This window comes from Pinus tabuliformis, chromosome 4_1 (assembly GCF_031772625.1).
Source record: "Pinus tabuliformis cultivar Carrire ecotype Pingquan chromosome 4_1, CPIR1, whole genome shotgun sequence".
Lineage (NCBI taxonomy): Eukaryota > Viridiplantae > Streptophyta > Pinopsida > Pinales > Pinaceae > Pinus > Pinus tabuliformis.
The window spans coordinates 936,137,007-936,152,298 of NC_142303.1; the positions used below are offsets into that span (position 1 = coordinate 936,137,007).

General features: G+C 34.4%; 1 pseudogene; it reads left to right on the forward strand.

The window, feature by feature from the left end:
• The first annotated feature begins 1,774 nt into the window (after positions 1-1,774).
• Positions 1,775-7,718, forward strand: LOC149179218 (putative cellulose synthase A catalytic subunit 1 [UDP-forming]; annotated as a pseudogene).
• The last annotated feature ends 7,574 nt before the right edge of the window (positions 7,719-15,292 follow it).

Below are 15,292 nucleotides of genomic sequence, written 5' to 3' on the forward strand. Positions count from 1 at the left end.
CTCCTCTCGACTCTCAACTCAATCAAGGGTAATTCATAATGATGATGCTTGTTTTTTTTTTTTAATAATGGTGGATCAGTAACTCATTGGTGTGATCTAGGCTAGCCCTAGGATTAAACCTTCCAATTGCCACTATACCACTAAGAGTATATCCGATCTACCTATAAGACAAATATACCAGGAATATATGACTTAGCAAGAGTTGAGACGTATCGTATTGACCACAAACACAGTAACTCCCTCGGGCCACCTATTCCTCTAACCTCATCACAACATACTTAGCATGTCATTTCAAGGAATTGAACTTTGGTGGAGAGGGAGTTAATGTATCATCTTAACCACTGGGTTAACCTTAAGGTTTAGCTCAATTGGTCAAGTGATTATTCTACTGTCTTACAGTGGGCACTAGCTCACTTAGTTAAACATTAATTTATTTAAGAAGGGGTCTTGATTTCAAATCTCTTTGTCTCTTAGTAGAACGACCTAGTAATTGACACACTCAGATGTTATCTTCTCCACCCATTTTGCTAACAAATTTATAATGACATTTTATATGCCATTCTAATGTGTTGGTTAGGGTTGTGACTTAAAAATAAAGAACTATTATAATTGTTTTAATAATGAAGTTTTATAAACTTCTTTTATTAATTAAGATTTTTTATATAAATTTACAAAGATATTTTATATTCAATGCCAATGTGTTGGCTAGGGTTGTAACCTAAAAGAAGAATATGGTAAGTGTTTTTAGCATGGGTTTTTAACTTATTAATAGGATTTTATGTAAACTTGACATATTAATGATCGTTATGGTCTACAATGAAGAAGATAATTTGTATATCCTTAAAACGTTTAATACACAAGTAGAGTGTGCTAACTAAAAACCTAAAATTAATGGGATAAGGTCTCCACAGCTTTATAAGAAGGTTGTACATGCAAACATAAAACATTAGTTAGGACTATGAGCTAAACTCAAAAATGTGTTTGCCAATAAATCTCAAATACAAATATGAGATGTTTGGTAAAAACATAATTGAAAATATGAAAGGTTTGGTAAAAACATGATTGAAAATAAAAATTGAAGTATGGTTTATTTTTGAAAAAGATTAAATGTATAATTATCACATACTAATCAAAATTCAATTACAAATATGACATGTTTGGTAAAAACATGATTAAAAATATGACATATTTGGTAAAAGCATGATTGAAAAAAAGAAGAAGCATGACTCATTTTTGAAAAAGATTGTATGTATAATTATTCCATATTAATCAAAATTATGATTTAATTCTTAAAGATCAAATGCGTTAACTTTTCATATATTAACTATAATCATAATTTAGAATTAAAAAAAAACATATATTTTTATTTTTTTATTGTTTTAATATACTAATTTAACAAATTTATTAATCTATAATTTTTCTTAAAACACATAAATTAAAGTTATAATTAATCTCAATAATCATATATAAAATCATTAATGAGCTGGATTTGCAGACCCGCAAGGGAAGAGCCTAAATTTTATGGGTTTTTTAATTATTTTTCTAACTCATGAGAAGCGTCAGAAATATTTTTGGTTCATTTTATGAAGTGGTATTGGGAATAGAGGGGGTCTCATAGTTATGCATAATTTCATGTAGAGTGGGGGTGTTGAGCACAATGTGGATATGGGTTCTTCCCATCACTGCAAATTTTGTTGAAACCTTGCCTGAGATTGCATAAAACAAAGGTGTTTATATTAGGAGATTAACGTGAGAGTCACATAATGGGGCTAGTGCTGGTATGATTGCAAGTTCTCACAAGAGGAATGAGTTGGTTTTGATTCGCCGCGACAAAAAGATTGGTGTAAGTTTATTCAGTTGTAGTTTTCTTAATTTGCTAGAATTTATCCTTTTTCTCTTATGGATCCGACATTTGGATCTGGCATTTGGGCTTGTACCCTTTTGGATATGCATAAGGAATTAAGCTTAGATTGTTAATAGATGTGGGATTCTTGTGATTTCTTTTACTTGTAAGGATCTGAGCAATGGGAATCTGAGCATAACAACATTAAGCCCTCCATTGCTTCTGTAGAGTTTGAGGTTGTTCTTCCACTAGTTTGTAACATATCTGGCTCAGTTTTTTGGTTGCGTATTAACCAAAGGTAATGCTGGATGAAAATTTTGGACCTGGATTTGAAAATATATTAACTTGGGACATTTCATTTTAGTTTTATCAGAGTACCCACTTTGTATTTTCGGTTGAAAACAATCCTACATTATAACTTGTTCTAGAGAACCCTTGATAGGAATTGGGCTTGGGAGTGCAATTGAGAAACAAAATTGCATTGATTTTTGGTCTGATAATATCTTACAAAAATTATGGGGGTTGGGTTCCTAAAAGTCCAAGCTGAACTGAGATGAGACTTAAAACAGAATAAAAATAAACACAATAAGCTGACAGTGCAATTTAATCAGAATGGAACAATTATCATGAGCACACAAGATAACTCAATCTACCTTCTCTTTTAGTATTCAATAATAATGCTAATACGATGCAAGCTTACAACATTTACATACTGAGATCCCATGACTTAAAGACTAATGAATGGTTGACTAGGTAAAAACCCTGAAATTATCCTATATTAGGATATCAATGGTCTCTCTAATTTAGCAGAGCAGTGTAAAGAAGAGTGGCCCAAGTTGTAGATTTTATTTTTCAACTTTTGTTTGTTTGGTTTGTGTAATTGAGACTAGGTGTTTATTGGTGTGCACGCGAAGCCTCTGTAGCACCCAAGCAAACAATTATGCTAGATCTATGGAGATAATGTTGGTGTGACAACATATGGGGAGCTCTTTGAGGTGTGCAATGAGTTTGGATTCCAAGTTTGTAGGCCTTGCTATGAATGTGAGCGTAAGGATGGAAACTAGTCTTGTCCTCAATGCAAGGCTAGATACAAGAGACACAAAGGTTAGAAAATATATTTTTGTTGTTTTGGTGTTTAGAAAGTCATGGAAGCCCCACGTTACACAAAGGATATACTACACAAATGATGGTGGCATTTTTACAAATCTGGATTATGGGCATTTTACTCTAGTTGGTTGTCCAGTAGTAGCATTTGGGTACTAACTCATAGTTGTCTTTGATATTATATGTTTTGCCATAGGGATTACAAGAGTGGAAGGTGATGAGGAATAAGACGATGTTGATGATTTAGAGAATGAGTTCAATTACACTTATGGTGGATGAGATGACAGGCAACAGAGGGAAGAAGTGATGATGTAGTGGAAGATGCATGGGCGAGGGGAGGATATTGATTCAGTTACCTCTTCGAGGAAGGATCCTCAGACTCCAATTCCTCTTCTCACAAATGGTCAATTGGTATAGTTTTTAATAACTTCTTAGAAAATTCAACTATCATTCTCCTTTAGCTGCATCTGCGGTTGGAATTGGGTCCTAAAATGTGACTGTATGTGCTACTATTTACAATCAATTTAGATTGTATGGATTTAACTGTAATGCCTTTTGGCAGGTTTCTGGGGAGTTTCAAGATGTCTCCCTCGAGCATGTGAAAGTCATTGGAAGTGGAGATGGAAAGCGTGTTCACTCGGTCCCCTATGCTAATCCTAATCAACTAGGTATTTATATTATTTATCTAATATCAGTGAACTTTTCTAATTATAGCATTGAAGATTAAACCAAATAAATAACAACATCGCATTGAATTGGTCTTGGGATTTCACTAGACAACTATGTTCATTTGGGGTTTGAATTGATTAGATATGGATGCTTTATGTGGATTTCATGATGCATTTTTACAGCGCAAGTAAGGATTGTGGACCCTTCCAAGGACTTGAGTTCTTATGGAGTTGGAAATGTGGACTCAAAATAGGAGTTGAAAGATGGAAGCTTAAACAAGAGAAAAATATGCTTCAAATGACCAGTGGAGGTAGATATGCGGATGGCAAAGGGAACATAGAGGGCACTGGTTCCAATGTGGAAGACCTCCCAATGTATGCTACCTGTCAAAATTCATGGAATGGAACAATATCTCTTACCAATACTTTCTTTAAGATTCAATATAAGAATATGATTCTTCCTTGTCGATTTTTTTTCTCGTAAATATCGAGTTTATGGAGTGGTGCTATGATACTATATTTATTTTGATAGTAAGTTTTCTTTTATTGATTGGTGTCTGTATTTGTGTGTGCCAGGGTTGATGATGCGCGTCAACCTCTGAATAAGCTTGTGCCTCTTCCTTTCACCAAACTTACTCCTTACAGGATTGTGATTATGCTTCAGCTCATAATTGTGGGAATTTTCTTTCAGTACTGAGCATCAATTCCTATTAATGATGCATACCCACTTTGGTTGGTCTCCATGATACGTTGGGTCTGGTTTGCCGTGTCATGAATTCTTGACTAGTTTCCTAAATAGATGCCCATTAACCGAGAAACATATCTTGACAGGCTTTCTTTGAGGTTAGTTTACCATCTTGAGTAGTATTAATAAATTAATAATCCCTCACATTTAGCTTCAGATATGGCCATATTACTTTTAGGATTATAGTCAAGAAGCCACTCATTTAAGGCTGTTAAAGAAACTAGCATGTGTATTGTAGGCACCTTGTGGGTGATATTGAATTTCTTCTTTTGAAATTTCACAGGTTTGATAGAGAAGGAGAGCCATGTCAGTTGGCTGGTGTTGAGATTTTTGTCAGTAGAGTGGACCCTCTAAAGGAGGCTCCTCTTGTCACAGGAAATAATGTTTTGTCTATCCTTGCCACGGATTATCCTATCGATAAAGTTTCATGCTATGTTTCTGATGAGGGAGCAGAAATGTTGACTTTTGAAACCATTTCAGAAACTTTAGAATTCGTAAGGAAGTGGGTGCCATTTTGCAAAAAATATTGTATGGAGCCGAGGGCTCTCGAATTATACTTTTCTCGGAAGATTGATTATTTGAAGGATAAAGTACAACCGTCCTTGTTAAAGAACAGAGAGAAATGAAGAAAATTTCACATTAAAGTATCCAAATGTAAGAGCTACTTCTCTTGGTCTATTTGTTTTTCTTTCCCTTGACATCTTCCATCTTTGTGCCAATATCAGAGGGAATATGAAGAGTACAAGATCTGAATTAATTCTCTTGTGGCCAAAGCAAAAAAAGTGCCAGAGGAGAATGGACCATGAAATATGGAACACCATGGATGATCCATGTATCAAATACTTGTCTTATCTTTCCTTTGTAGTATATATGCAATATCATAATTTTCTCTCCCTTTTGTTAACATGCTTATAAATATGTTGCAAGTAACGAAAATTAGTACTACTGAATTTTTCACTTTCCTCTTCAGGTATCTTAGGTCATAGTGGGGGAGTTGACAATTACAGTAATGAATTTCCGTAGTTAGTTTATGTATCCCATGAAAAGAGGCATAGTTGCCAACACCACAAGAAAGCCGGTGCAGTGAATGCATTGGTATATTCCTAGCTATGTACACATCTCTCTTTTTCTGCTGATTTCCTCATATGAAATTCATTAATTATTATGCTGACACTGGTGATTGTTATTCATTGTTCCAATTAGGTCTCGAGTGTGTGCTTTCCTCACAAATGGCCTCTTTCTGTTGAACCTTGATTGTGATCATTATATAAACAACAACAAAGTTATTCATGAGGCAATGTGTTTTCTAATGGATCCAGTTCTTGGGAAGAAAACTTGCTATGTACAGTTTTCTCAAAGATTTGATGGCATTGATCACAATCGATATGCTAATCATAACACTATGTTATTTGATGTAAGCATTGATCAACAACCAAAATGTTTTCTAATATGCAATTATCCAATTTTCATATAATTTAAGCGTGGCATATTAATTCTAAAATCTTTGCAGATCACCTTGAGAGGTTTCAATGGTATCCAAGGGCTTGTTTATGTTGGTACAGGCTGTTGCTTTAATAGAAAAAAACTCTATGGTTATGATCCTGTTCTCACTGAGAAGGATCTTGTACCAACATGTTTTCTGAGATGTTGCTGGGGATCTAGAAAAAAGAGCAGAAAAGCAAACAAAAGGTATGATGACAATAAGAAGAGAACCAAGCAAACTGAATCTACTATACCCATCTTTAGCTTGCAAGACATAGAAGAGGGCGTTGAAGGTGAGTCCAAGTCCAAACCAATGATTTTTCTTTTTTGACAACTCGTTTAGCTTAAACATTATTCGCCCTCACCCTTCTTTGAGATTCCGTATTGCAAGATTTGATGATGAGAAATAATTTCTCATGTCCCAAAGGAGCTTAGAGAAAATATTTGGTCAATCACCAGTGTTTATTCAATCTACCCTCATGGAAAATGGTGGTCTTCCACAATCTACGAATCCTGCTTCTTTATTGAAAGAAACCATTCATGTTATCAACTGTGGATATGAAGACAAGTCAGAATGGGGAAAAGAGGTATGAGTAGAGGGGGATCTGCATATATTTGATGATGATGTGGATTTTTCTTAGTTCATTGAATTAGTTTTTTCTATAGTGAAGTTGTATAAACATTTTTCTTGAATGTGCATAAATTCTCTTCAGAATAAGGCAACATTTTGTTTAGGAAACCAAGCACTAGGAAACTATTCTTGAAGCAAAGATCTAATATGAATGGGTTCTCATATTTTGTGCAGATTGGGTGGATTTATGGTTTTGTCACAGAAGATATTTTGACTGGGTTTAAAATGCATGCTTGAGGTTGGATTTCAATATAATACATGCTTGTACATCCTGCTTTCAAGGGATATGCACCAATCAATCTTTCAGATCGTTTGAGTAAAGTTCTTCGATGGGCCCTCGGTTCTGCTGAAATTTTGACTGAGAAGGCATTGTCCAATTTGGTATGGTTACCCTAATTGCAGAGGCTGGCATACATCAATATCATAGATAATCCTCTCACATCCCTCCCACTAGTTGTATATTGTACCTTGCTAGTTGTTTGTCTTCTTAAAGAAAATTTTATCATTCCTAAGGTAAGATTGTCAACCCTTATTGACCTTAATCTTACCAATCTTTACTCACCTCTAACGCAACCTGTCTTTTAGATTTTTTTTTCAATTTGTTCTCATACCATGCTTGACATTTTTCCCCTGATTTTTATATTTATTTTGATTTTCATATTAGAAACTTTGCAAGTGTCTTCTTCATATTATATTTTATTTCGATTTTTACAACTACTATCCTAGATCTACGCTGGAGTACAATTGGAATTGATGAATGGTGGAGGAATGAGAAATTTTGGGTTATTGGAGATGTATCAACACATCTATTTCCCATCTTTCAAGGGTTACTGAATTTCTAGTGGGGATTGACACAAACTTTACTGTCACATCAAAGTCTTCAGACAAAGATGGTGAATTTGCTGATATTTATGTTTTTAAGTGGACCAATATTCCCATCCTTCAAACTACTTTGCTTGTGGTAAATCTTATTGCTGTAGTGGGAGGTGTTTCCCAAGCTATTAATAGTGGTTCTCAATCTCGGGGTCCATTGTTTGGAAAACTATTGTTCTCTATGTGGGTGATTGTTCATATTTATACATTCCTTAAGGGATTAATGGGTCGCAAAAACTGGACCCCAACAATAGTTATTGTTTGGTCAATGCTTCTTGCGTCCCTATTCTCCCTACTTGGGCGAGGATAGATCATTTCACAACAAACACATGATCATCATCAAACACAGAACAATGTGGTGTAAATTGCTAAAACCCCTATTAATGTTCATTTGAAGCAAATAAGGAGGAACTAAAAACACATATGAGGGCAAATAATATCTCAAATTCATTTGTATCATCTGTAGATAATAATATTTGAGAGGGAGGGGATTTATGCATATTTCTTTCTAGCTAGTTCCAGCAGAGGGACTAAACCTTGTACTTTGTCTTTGATTGATAGTTAAGATTGTACGTGTAGTTGGTTCTCTGTTTCAACCAAGACAACTGAGGTTTACTTGGAGTCATGCATGTTCCAAAACTAATCTGATGCCACAGAATCGTGGGCAATGGATTATATGGTTTGATTGTTATTCATTGTTCCACTTAGGTCTCGAGTGTCTTCTTTCCTCACAAATGGCCTCTTTCTGTTGAACCTTGATTGTGATCATTATATAAACAACAACAAAGTTATTCACGAGGCAATGTGTTTTCTAATGGATCCAGTTCTTGGGAAGAAAACCTGCTATGCATAGTTTTCTCAAAGATTTGATGGCATTGATCACAATCGATATGCTAATCATAACACTATGTTATTTGATGTAAGCATTGATCAGCAACCAAAATGTTTTCTAATATGCAATTATCCAATTTTCATATAATTTAAGCGTGGCATATTAATTCTAAAATCTTTGCAGATCACCTTGAGAGGTTTCAATGGTATCCAAGGGCTTGTTTATGTTGGTACAGGGTGTTGCTTTAATAGAAAAACACTCTATGGTTATGATCCTGTTCTCACTGAGAAGGATCTTGTACCAACATGTTTTCTGAGATGTTGCTGGGGATCTAGAAAAAATAGCAGAAAAGCAAACAAAAGGTATGGACGACAATAAGAAGAGAACCAAGAAAACTGAATCTACTATACCCATCTTTAGCTTGCAAGACATAGAAGAGGGCGTTGAAGGTGAGTCCAAGTCCAAACCAATGATTTTTCTTTTTTGACAACTCATTTAGCTTAAACATTATTCGCCCTCATCCTTCTTTGAGATTCCGTATTGCAAGATTTGATGATGAGAAATAATTTCTCATGTCCCAAAGGAGCTTAGAGAAAATATTTGGTCAATCACCAGTGTTTATTCAATCTACCCTCATGCAAAATGGTGGTCTTCCACAATCTACAAATCCTGCTTCTTTATTGAAAGAAACCATTCATGTTATCAACTATGGATATGAAGACAAGTTAGAATGGGGAAAAGAGGTATGAGTAGAGGGGGATCTGCATATATTTGATGATGATGTGGATTTTTTTTAGTTCATTGAATTAGTTTTTTCTATAGTGAATTTGTATACACATTTTTCTTGAATGTGCATAAATTCTCTTCAAAATAAGGCAACATTTTGTTTAGGAAACCAAGCACTAGGAAACTATTATTGAAGCAAAGATCTAATATGAATGGGTTCTCATATTTTGTGCAGATTGGGTGGATTTATGGTTTTGTCACAGAAGATATTTTGACTAGGTTTAAAATGCATGCTTGAGGTTGGATTTCAATATAATACATGCTTGTACATCATGCTTTCAAGGGATATGCACCAATCAATCTTTCAGATCATTTGAGTAAATTGGTTTGATGGGCCCTCGGTTCTGCTGAAATTTTTACTGAGAAGGCATTGTCCAATTTGGTATGGTTACCCCAATTGCAGAGGTTGGCATACATCAATACCATAGATAATCCTCTCACATCCCTCCCACTAGTTGTATATTGTACCTTGCTAGTTGTTTGTCTTCTTAAAGAAAATTTTATCATTCCTAAGGTAAGATTGTCAACCCTTATTGACCTTAATCTTACCAATCTTTACTCACCTCTAACGCAACCTGTCTTTTAGATTTTTTTTTCAATTTGTTCTCATACCATGCTTGACATTTTTCCCCTGATTTTTATATTTATTTTGATTTGCATATTAGAAACTTTGCAAGTGTCTTCTTCATATTATATTTTATTTCGATTTTTACAACTACTATCCTAGATCTACGCTGGAGTACAATTGGAATTGATGAATGGTGGAGGAATGAGAAATTTTGGGTTATTGGAGATGTATCAACACATCTATTTCCCATCTTTCAAAGGTTACTAAATTTCTAGTGGGGATTGACACAAAATTTATTGTCACATCAAAGTCTTCAGACGAAGATGGTGAATTTGCTGATATTTATGTTTTTAAGTGGACCAATATTCCCATCCCTCAAACTACTTTGCTTGTGGTAAATCTTATTGCTGTAGTGGAAGGTGTTTCCCAAGCTATTAATAGTGGTTCTCAATCTCGGGGTCCATTGTTTGGAAAACTATTGTTCTCTCTGTGGGTGATTGTTCATATTTATCCATTCCTTAAGGGATTAATGGGTCGCAAAAACCGGACCCCAACAATAGTTATTGTTTGGTCAATGCTTCTTGCGTCCCTATTCTCCCTACTTTGGGTGAGGATAGATCATTTCACAACAAACACATGATCATCATCAAACACACAACAATGTGGTGTAAATTGGTAAAACCCCTATTAATGTTCATTAGAAGCAAATAAGGAGGAACTAAAAACACATATGAGGGCAAATAATATCTCAAATTCATTTGTATCATCTGTAGATAATAATATTTGAGAGGGAGGGGATTTATGCATATTTCTTTCTAGCTAGTTCCAGCAGAGGGACTAAACCTGGTACTTTGTCTTTGATTGATAGTTAAGATTGTATGGTGTAGTTGGTTCTCTGTTTCAACCAAGACAACTGAGGTTTACTTGGAGTCATGCATGTTCCAAAACTAATCTGATGCCACAGAATTGTGGGCAATGGATTATATGGTTTGTTATATTAAAGAATGCATTTTTCAAAATATTTAATCATTTTTAAGTGATATTCCTATCATGGACAAACTTATGGCACATCTTAATTGAATATCATCTTTTTTAAAATGTGGAGTGGTCAATATCAAATAATTGTGTCATGTAGGAGCAGTGGTAGTTATTAAGATTTTAGGCATACAAGTGCTTATGAAAATTGTAAATGTAGGTTGTTTGCTCATTCCATAAAATACAATTATAAGTGCCTAGGAAAATAGTAAATATATGTTGCATGTTTGTTTCATAAATTACAATTATAACTATGTTTAGAAATCATTGACCCCATCTTTGATGACTCCATTGCATCCAAAATGTTATTTCTACAGTGCGTTAAATAACATGCGTATTTTGACCTAACCCTGAATCATCTAAATTTAAGATTTTTTTTTGAAGTCTTTGTTCTAGGTTTTTATTTAAATTTCAGTGAATGGTAGTTTTAACTCTGTTAATTTTTTTTATCAGAGAACTTTCTTAGCACGCAATTCTTCAACTTTCTTTTGATACATTTAGTTGTCCGGTAATATTTCTCTAATTGTATAAAGAGAACATTACTGTTGGATGCCCAATCTCTTCTTCTCAGACAATGTTGCGGGCTAAAGAGACAATGTCCTGACCCCTTGTTGCAAAAGTTCCATTGGAAAGGAATTTTGATTATTACCTGGTGTCGTTATCTCACCAAGAGAAGAATGTCTTTTTTGTGATATTTTTATATTTCCAGAATCTACTCGATCAAACACGATTTGTGTTTTCAATTACGACTTGGTAACTTAGCTATTCCTTCCTCTATTTTATTTTTATCTCTTTATTTACTACTGTATTGTTACAGTCGATTATAGTGGGTATCTTAAAATTTTCATGTCAACATTACTTTTCAGGTAGCAGTTCTACAAGATTACTATGGTATTTTAAGGAATTCTTTTGGAGGATGGTATTGTTAGCCATGTGAAGCTTTAAACTAGAAATACCAACTCCAAGGCATGAGGTGTCCAAATGTAGCTAGCCATGGTATGCCTGGTTGTGGTATGAACTATGCTCTATGTGGTGGTTTTAAGAGGACTATTGATGGTCAGTGGGTTCATGTATTTTGCGCTGAGGTAAAAATATCTGATTGAATGGTGTTCACTTCAGAAGAATACAAGAAGTTAATTATGCAAAATTGTATTGTTGATTTTAGCTTGTGTGTTAATGATTTGGTGAGGAGAAATATATTTTCTCCCTTATGGTATCTTCATTTCCTTTGTGAACCTGCAGTGGCTGTTGGAGAATATGTTCAGGAGGGGTCAAATGGAGCTTGTTAAAGGGCTAGTATGTTTAAATTGAGATGTTTCTTCACTACCAGTAATGCATATAAGTTTGAGCATGCTGAACTATTTTGTTTTACTTGTTCTGTGCATGATTGTTGCATCTGGATTCTGTCTAGTGAGATGTTGTTAGAGACCTCTATTAGGATCCCACTGAATGTTTTGGTTAGTAACATATTAATGAAGGTGGATCCGTGCAATGCTAAAATTAACTATTGATATGTTATGAAATTCAGGAAATACTTTTCATAGAATGATATATGTTTCCATGTAGTATTTTTCATTGGCAATATGCCTATTTGAAGGTTAGGATTCAGTGTATATGATAGTTTGAAACTTATAATAACACTTTTTAGGTTAGTAGATTGTTCTATCTTGGTAATTCTCATGGAATCTATATTTTGTTTCTGCACTAACTCATAGAAATATTTTGTGATTTTGCAGTGCAATTTTAGCACTGCCAAAGTAGTTTTCATCCCTTATGTGCAAGGGACTCTGGGTTTTATTTGACTATGAGTAGCCATGGTTGAAGGGTTCAACATGAATCATATTGTGTAAAACATACTACAGAGAAAAAGCTAAAGGTACATGTAACATCATATTTATTCTAGTGAATTTCCATAGTGTTAATTCGATATAATAATTTTCTTGCTTAACTTATCTCTATTGAATGAAAGATGCAGGCTGAAGCACGATGATGTGGAGGAACTGAGGAGTTGAAGAAAATAAAACAAATGCAGGTGAGCATATGTAGCAATCTTCTGCAAGCTTTTTTTCATTCTAAAATGGTTCATATAAATCCTAGAGAATTTTCTTGCATACAATTGCAGAGGCTTTATGTAGTCACATGTTAGCTCCTGCATTTAAAGAATTCAATCTAGAATTCTGGTTTTCAAATGGATTCATTTATGACCTTCTTGCATATCCTGGTAATCATTCATTTTTATATTGATTCATTCATGAGCTTCTTAGTTATCTTTGTTATTTCTTGCATTGTGCTTATGCCTAGACCCACTCTCATGGTTCCCTCATTCCACACCATCAGTACAAGTGACCTACACGGTTCCCCCCAGGTTGACTTATTGTGTGTGCGTTCTATTTTGTCAATCTTTTGATGATTTTGAACATTATAGGGTGTTGTCTGTTACTAGAGTTAATTCACTACTCCATAACATCATCACACGTTTGATATTATTCCATCTATTGCTCTCGAGTCTTAATATCACAACACACATAACTGAAGTTTTCTTGAGTCAGAGTATCCACAACACAATCTGAGGTCATTTTGACCATACCTTATATCCATGTAGCAGATAACATGCAACATTAGAAAGACCATGAAATTAAACGAGGCTAAAGATTTAATAAATAAAATGGTGTTTGAATCAAATGATTTGGTTTGGTAGACCTTATTGTCTTCCTGTAGAATCCATGGAAATATTGATTTATGGAAACAAGAAACAAAACATATTCTCAAGTTGGAACCACAATATGCTCGAGCATATGTGCTTTTGTCCAATATATATGTTTCAACTCACAGGTGGGATTGTCTCACAAATGTGAGGAAAAAGATGAAAGAGAAAGGATTGAAAAAAGTAACCAAGAGTCAGCTGGATTGAGGTCAAAGGTAGGGTGCATAGTTTCACTGTCAAAGACAAAAGGCATCCACAAATAAAAGTGATCTATGAGAAGATGGAGGAATTAACCAAGTTGATGAAGGAGGCAAGGTATGTGCCCAATACAAACTTTGTTTTGCACGATGTAGAGGATGAGTAGAAAGAACAATTTTTATCCTAGCATAGTGAGAATTGGCAATTGTGTTTGGGCTTATTAGTATTCCTGGGAGAATGCCTATTCGAATCATCAAGAATCTTTGCATTTGTGGTGATTGTCATACTACTTCCAAACTCATTTTTTAAATTGCAAGGTGAGAAATTATTGTGAGGGATGACAGTTGGTATCATCATTTCAAGGATGGAATGTTTTATTGCGAGGATTTTTGGCAATAATAAAACAAGAGACAATTATATGTATGTGATTCCCTCTTACAAGGAAAACTGATTGATTCCTAATATATAGCCTCTTGCATCAACAATGCATACTCCAAGCATTGGCAGATGATCAACACTAAATTAACAAAAAGTTGGTCCTTGACCTTTCTAGATTTATGATCAAATACCAAGCAGTCTTTGTGAGAAGACATGGGTAATGTAAAATTGTATTTGCTTGGTAGTGCGAGACTTGGTGTTAGAAAGTTCTATTGTGATCTAGTTTCATGCCCCATTGTTCTCTTTTATTTCTAGTATCTTGTTACCTGGAGATGGAGGACTCAATTACCATTATAGAAGGTATTTTTTCCTAAATTTTGTTTGTTTTCTTCTCTTTGTCGAACACAAAATAAAAGACCAACAAGATTTGTTGTATCTAGATACAATCTTAGGAAGGTATTTAGCTTTTGCAAGATTGGATACCTTCTTGAAGAAAGATCACAAAATGGTGCTAGATGTTGATGGGATGCAGGGAATGGATTAAGTGTTAGGTCAAGCCTTTCACACCCTTGTAAGACCACTAGGCTAGTTCAAGAATTTGTCCACCAAAAAGAGCTCGTAAAAGCCGCCCACTTTTACTATGTAGAAAGCATGCATTGATATATAGACCATTTTAGTCGTTGGAATGGGTGATGAACTCCAATTTAAATATAACTTGCAATCTCCACATCATTGTTTAAATTTTAGATATTCTTTGGAGAAAATATCGAAGTATTATTAACTCTAATAAAGGTGTTGGAGAATTGACATCCAGCATTAGAAGCTTCACTCGTAAAATACTTTCATTATTTCCCTTACGTAATTTATTCATATGATATCAAATTTCAGGATATGTATTGTAATATACACAAATTTCCTCTTTGACGATAGCTCAAATTTAACACATTCATTGATTCAACAGTTTATGGAAGGTACTAATTTTTATTGGGACATTTTTGCAAAAGGAGCAAGAGTAGTTGTTAGAAAGGAAAAATCAGGGTTTCGTTTTAGCTAAGATTGATCCCCTACTTGGATGAATCATTCCCCTACTTGGCTAAATCATAAATGAAATTTTATGAATCTTGGGGAGACTATTTCTTATTTGGGCAGGTCTTTCAGTAAATATTGTTTAAGTTGTAGTTTTTCAGCATTTGTTTGTTGGAGATGGATAACAGCCAAGTTTAAAAAAATAAAAGTTCAAGTTTGGAGTCATATTGACCTACTTCCTTCCAAGAAGATTGCAATTGTTGATAAATTTCTAGTTGCGGGTCACATTGATTTTTGTGTGTTTTTCTTTCTTTCTTTTCAAGTAGCCTATGAAATGCTGGAATAGGTACTCCAAAGCTTTTATTGGGCAAGCAAGGTGGGGTAAAATGGATTGATATGGTGTCTTTGAGTTTTTTGTA